This window comes from Schistocerca piceifrons, chromosome 7 (genome assembly GCF_021461385.2).
Source record: "Schistocerca piceifrons isolate TAMUIC-IGC-003096 chromosome 7, iqSchPice1.1, whole genome shotgun sequence".
Taxonomy (NCBI): Eukaryota; Metazoa; Arthropoda; class Insecta; order Orthoptera; family Acrididae; genus Schistocerca; species Schistocerca piceifrons.
The window spans coordinates 567,090,252-567,097,273 of record NC_060144.1 but is presented as its reverse complement, the minus strand read 5'-3'; positions in this window follow the sequence as shown (position 1 = coordinate 567,097,273).

Here is a 7,022-nt window from a genome sequence, read left to right as displayed (position 1 = left end):
CACAAAAGAGTTTGACATCCACATATATTCTCCTCAGAAGGAGGGGTGGGGGAACACAGATTCGGACTTCAGTAAAAGGAAAAACATAACTGAATCCATCAATTATCCAGAATTAAGAAACAGGTTAAACTGAGCTTAACAGTGGTACATGCAGAACTGAAAATAGTTGATCAGAACTGAAAATAAGGTGAAAAAATTCTAACAAAGGGCATCATTAACTTTTTCATGACTGTGATCATAGTGACCACAGTTGTTTTACACTACCAGAAGATACACATTTATATTAACATTACATTTTGTTTTCTTCTTCTTCTTCTTCTTCCTTTTTTGCTTGTGCCTTGCCCCACAATTTTGGCAGGGTCAGCATTGTTACAATCAGACTGGGCATTGTTAGTCTGAAGGGGTGACCAGATGCCCTGCCTGCTGCCACCCCATATCCCCCAGGACAGAATCAGTGTATCCCAGCTGTCTGCATCTAATGTAAACCATGAAATAGTGCAAACATGTATCAAATATCTGTGAGCCTTGTTACTGAGGGGGACCAGCCCAGTATTCCCCTAGTGGGATGTGGCAAACCACCTAAAAATCACATCCAGGCTAGCCAGCACACTGACCCTTGTAGTTAATCCACTGGGCAGATTCGATCCGGGGCCGGCGCACCTACTCGAGTCCAGGAAGCAACGCATTAGCACTCTCAACTAACCTATTGACTCAAAAAATTGTTCATGTATGCAATGAAATATGTTTACAGTTTTTGTTTGCTTTCTAGACTTATGTTTTCAATGTTAGAAAGCAAGTCAAAAATAGTAAATATGTTTCACTGTGTACCACTATAAAGAAAGTAGCCTTATGATTTTTCATAACCCATTGCAGAGGGTTAAATGAGACATAGACCCAAACAAAACTGCAGATACTAAATATGATTCATTTTTCACAGAACATAAATGTTGTGTTGATGTTGCCTTCTCTTAGAAAATAAAAATTACCCCCAAATCTAATTGATGACTAACTGCAGGTATTAAGAAATCTGCAGGCACTTTTAGAAACCACAACAGGCTTACAAACTGTAATGCAGCACTAAAGGCACAGCTCAGCATATAGAAAGGTTGTACATGCAGCAAAGAAGATGAACAGTGACTTCCTTATCAGAAAAGGCAGCAATAAAACTAAGTCCATTTGAAGTCATACACTATAATCTAGGTAACTACAAAGTGATAAACATCTGGTTATAAAAAAGAAGGAAAAGTTGTTGAAGATCCTCAAAATGTTGCTAATATATTCAATGACTACTATATTAACATTTCTCAAAATCTTATGAAGAACTTGTGAAACTCAAAAGTAACAAACATAAAAGTTCCTATAAATGAAAGAACAACCTTTTTGTACCCAGTTACACATTCAGAAGTAAGAAATGCAATTAATAAGCTGAAAAATAAAATATCTTGTGGATGTGATAGTGTTCCCAAGAGGGTCATAAGACATAGTACAGACAAAATAATAACTGAACTAATGTACAAAATTACAGACCATTGGCACAACTATCAGGTTTTTCTAAAGTTATTGAGAGAATAATGTATTAGAAACTGTTAAATTTTATGAACAAATGTAAAATTCTTACCAATGCACAGAATGGTTTCAGGAAAAACACGTCTACTAATACAGCTGTGTATCACTTCTTAGAACAGGTTTCAACTGCAGCAGATAATGATGAATTAAACTGTGAATATTTTTAAATCTATCCAAGGCATTTGACCTCATTAACCAAGGCATATTGCTAGAGAAGCTGTCTTGCTATGGTGTCTGTGGAAAAGTATACAACTGGTTTAAATCTTATCTGTTTGACAGGTATCAAAGTGTTAAACTAACTCATAATGTAAGAACACATTACTCAACATACAAGAAAGTTAACTGTTGTATACTCCAAGGTTCTGTTTTAGACTTCCTGTTCTTCTTGGTTTTCATTAATGACTTTCCAAACCATCTAACAAGAGGTGAATCAGTACAGATGAGACAACCCCCTCTATCAACGGACAGAGTGAAGCCAACAACAAATGAGGCAGCAAAATGGTTGAAAGACAACTATTTAGTTATAAATGACAAAAAAAACACATGAATGCATTTTAGGCACATAAGGAACAAAGGAAAAAATAACATATGAGTAGAGATAGAGAACAGTATAATGGAACAAACATCTTTCACAAAATTTTAGGTGTATTGTTGGACAACAATTTAAGATGGTGAAAAACATGTTGCATGATTTCCACAGAGACATTCGTTCAAATGCCCTATACCAAAATATTTTGACGTATGTTCCAAAAATAATGGTCAATGCCTTGCCTAAAGAAATCAAAAAACTACAAAATTTACATAAATTTAAAAAAGAATTAAAGAAACTATTGTAAAGTAAGAGTTGTTACTGTACTGACATTATGAATTAAGTCCAAAAAGCTGCTTCTATTTTCAGATGTTTATTTAATCACGACAGGCCTGTTTGAGCACTATTGCCATCATCAGGCGATAGTGCTGAAACAAGCCTGTCGTGATTAAATAAACATCTGAAAATAGAAGCAGCTTTTTGGACTTAATTCATAATGTCTTTACATGACTTATATCGAGCTGAGGGCCCATTGTAAACGCAATTGTTATTGTATTGATGAATTAATTTGCCATCAAAACAGATAGGTCTTATCATTTGACTTATTTCTATGAACTATTGTTATTCAACCTATACGTACAAGGAAGACATGAAATTTGTGCAAATGTGTAAAGTGAAATTTAAAAAAATGTTTCCCTCCCCCCCCCCCACCCACACACACACCCTCTCTCTCTCTCTCTCTCTCTCTCTCTCTCTCTCTCTCCATCAAAACTTCCTCATTTCAGAGAGAAACCAAACTATTCAAACCATCCACAGTCTGAAACAACCCAATAAAGACTGAATTCCTTAAAAATTGTGCTAGCGGTGTGTAAGAAGCACTGAGATAAGATAGCAAAATATGGCAGTATTGCTCTGTCAAGAACTGTAATGAATTACATACTGAATCCATTGCACAACTCACTGATGACAGTATGTGTTGATCACTTACTACCACAAGTTCCACATTTTCCTATCTAATAGGACCATTATTATGAGTGTAAAGGAAGTAAAAATTCAAGTGTGCTGATACTGCTAACAAACAGAACATTTTGACAAACTTTTCTGTTTCAACACAAAGAACCACAAGCTGTCAAACACACATTCCATGTGATACATTTTCAGCATTCTCTTCTTTTCGACATTAGCACAATTGTCATTAGTTTGTTCACATAATCACTAAGAAGTTTGTTTGGAGAAAGCAGTGACAGCTACCTTAATGTGCAATCTTTAAAATTCCCATTTTACAAATTAAGTGTGTCAGGAAGAAAATGGCTCTGAGCACTATGGGACTTAACATCTGAGGTCATCAGTCCCCTAGAACTTAGAACTACTTAAACCTAACTAACCTAAGGACATCACACACATCCATGACCGAGGCAGGATTCGAACCTGCAACTGTAGCAGTCGCACGGTTCCAGACTGTAGTGCCTGGAACTGCTCGACCACTTCGGCCGGCCGTGTGTCAGGAAGAAACCCAGTTTGTACAAGATGTCTGTTTTACAAGTTTTCTCTAGTTATTTCAGCTCAAAAATTCAGTCTTATTGCTAGTTTCAATCAGTTTCTGTACTGTCATGTTGTTGTTCATGACGACATTCTCCGTATCCAAGTGTTGGTACAGCAATCCTCTATTCATATCTGTTATTAAAATAGTATTATAACTTTATCCAGAGCCTTGACTGAAGCACAAAATTCATGCATCAGTCTCTCCAGAGTAATCCAAGTACAACAGCCATATAAATATGTAAGAGGGGGAAAGAATGTGAGATTGCTTTCATCATCACCTCTCACAGGAACAGTTACATTCCAATATGAAACTGGATAGAAAAGGAAAGAGGTTATCAAATCTTGTCTTACATTCAATTTGAGAGACTTTTATTAAAGAAATTAAGTACTGTGAATCTGCAAATGTCTCTAATTTGCAAACATTGCCTCAAGAACATCTGTCTGTATTTCACTTGGCAAAAAATACTTGAAGGCAAATTCACGAATACAGTACTTTGTCATTTAAATTGACCTGCGAGAAGCACTTCACGTGGCCCAATAGGTCTCCCACGGCTAGCAATTGTACTTTATCCCCATTTAAAAAACTTATTTAGAAATTATCATAAGCTCCTTCCAGTCAAATCTTTCAGATGTTCACCTTTATATATTGTTTTAATATTCACCACTGACCACCCCTATTTAATTAAAAGTAACAAAACCTGCAGTACTCTCTGTTCGTTACTTAAAGTGAGAAACCATACACAGAATGTGGACTGAAACTATATTTTAAATTTTGCATTTCAAAATTTGGTGTACAGAGGTACTTCATCTACAAACCATTGGATTCCCTTTCCAAAGTATGGACCTTCTTCACTGTAAGCTATGAAGTCAAATTTGATGCCAGTCTTTTCCAGGGTTTTCAAAATTAAGATATGAGAAGACCTGCTATGAATTTTTCTGGTTAACCCAGTTGTTCACAATGCTTTTGATATGTGCACACTATCAGACATAAAAAATAATGATAATCAAGGGTAAGCAAAATAGGGATGAGCAACACTTTTTTGGTGGTTTTGAGAAATATGTCACACATTTTCTGTTTGTGGAATTTTTATCACTCACAGTATAAACCACTTTAAAATAGAAATTGTCCAAGCTCATCACAATATTCTTATCACAGGTGAAATCATCACGTCTCATGAGTTTTCGCAGGCAGAATGTGTACAAGCTCTTTAGAACAAAAGAGAAAACATATACACAGTTAGCTGCAGTGCTGCCATTTTTTTAAGTTGTCCCTTATACACAGAAGAGCCAAAGAAACTGGTAAACCCGCCTAATATCACGTAGGGCCCCTGCAAGCATGCAGAAGTGCTGCAACACGATGTGGGTTAGACTCAACTAATGTCTGAAGTCCATACTTCCATAAGAGTACAAGCTGATGGAGATCTCTTCTGAATATCACGTTGCAAGGCATCCCTGATATGCTCAATAATGTTCATGTCTCAGGAGTTTGGTGGCCAGTGGAAGTGTTTAAACTCAGAAGAGTGTTCCTGGAGCCGCTCTGGACGTGTTGCATTGTCCTGCTGAAATTGCTCTAGTCTGTCGGAATGCACAATGGACACGAACAGATGCAGGTGATCATACAGGATACTTACATACATGTCACCTGTCAGGATCATATCTAGACATAACAGGGGTTCCATATCACTCCAACTGCACATGCCCCACACCGTTAGAGCCTCCACCAACTTGAACAATCCTCTGCTGACATGCAAGGTCTATGGATTCATGAGGTTGTCTCCATACCCGTACACATCCATCCACTCAATGCAATTTTAAATGAGACTCATCCAACCGGGCAACATGCTTCCAGTCATCAGCAGTCCAGTGTCAATGTTAACAGGTCCACACGAGATGTAAAGCTTTGTGTTGTGCAGTCATCTAGAGTACATGAGTGGGCCTCTGGCTCCAAAAGCCCACATCGATGATGCTTCATTGCATAGTTCACATACTGACACTTGTTGATGGGGCAGCATTGAAATCTGCAGCAATTTGTGGAAGGGTTACACTTCTGTCACATTGAATGATTCTCTTCAGTGATCGTTGGTCCTGTTCTTGCAGGATCTTTTTCTGGACGCATTGATGTTGAAGATTTGATGTTTTACAGGCTTCCTGACATTCACGGTACACTCGTGAAGTGGTCCTATGGGAAAATCCCCACTTCTTCGCAAGCTCAAAGATGGTGTGCCCCATTGTCCATGCACCAACTGTAACACCACATTCAAAGTTACTTAATTCTTAATAACCTGCTATTGTAGCAGCAGTAACCAATCTAACAACTGCACCAGAAACTTGTTGCCTTATATAGGCACTGCCGACCGCAGCGCTGTATTCTGCCTCTTTACATATCTCTGTATTGGAATTCATGTGCCTATACCAGTTTGTTTGGCACTTCAGTGTAGCTTCAAGCTAAAAACATGTTCAATGTTAGACACAACTTAAAACAGTGTAGAAAAGTGCCACAGATCAAGAACAGACCCTGTAACTAAAGAAATCATGAAAATTCATTTAACAGCATTCATAACGTATGTGTACCTTTATGCTTATTGATGAGCAATAATGGTTAAATTGTGTCACCAATAAATTAATGTTAGAAAATTTAGCACTGAGTCTGGCTGTCATACATACATGTAACCTACAAACTGCAAAACATTGGTGATGATATTATGTAAATTGAAGGTGGAGGAGAAAAGGAAAATAAAGGAAGGGGAAGGAACTATTGATATCAGCTACATCAGGACTTTATGTGGAATCTGCATCAAAAAGCTAATAACATGTATCACAGCAACGGATTCCGCGTGGTGTTCATATAATTTACTGATGTAATTGCAAACGTCTCCCGAGTGGAAAAATTCAATTATTCTTATGAGATTATTGAACTGGAAGGACTAAATCTGTCCACCATGGGGTGTGTGGCAGAGGGTACATCCCATTATACGAGTTATTAGGGCTTCTTCCTGTTCCATTCACATATGAAATGTGAGAAAAACAATTGTTTGAATGTCTCTGTGCATGCAGTAATTATTCTAATCTCATCCTCATGATCCCTGTGTGAGTGATACATATGGGATTGTAGTATATCCCTAGCATAATCATTTAAAGATGTGACTTGAAACTTTGTTAACAGACCTTCTTGGGATAGTTTACGGCTGTCTTCAAGAGTCTTCCAGTTTAGTTCCTTCAGTATCTCTGTGACGCTCTCTTTGGATTACACAAACCTGTGACCATTCTTACTGCCCTTCTACATATATGTTCAATACCTCCTGTTAGTCCTATCTGATACAGGTCCCAACACTTGAGCAATATCCTAGAACCAGTCGCACAAGTGATTTGTAAGCAATCTCCTTTG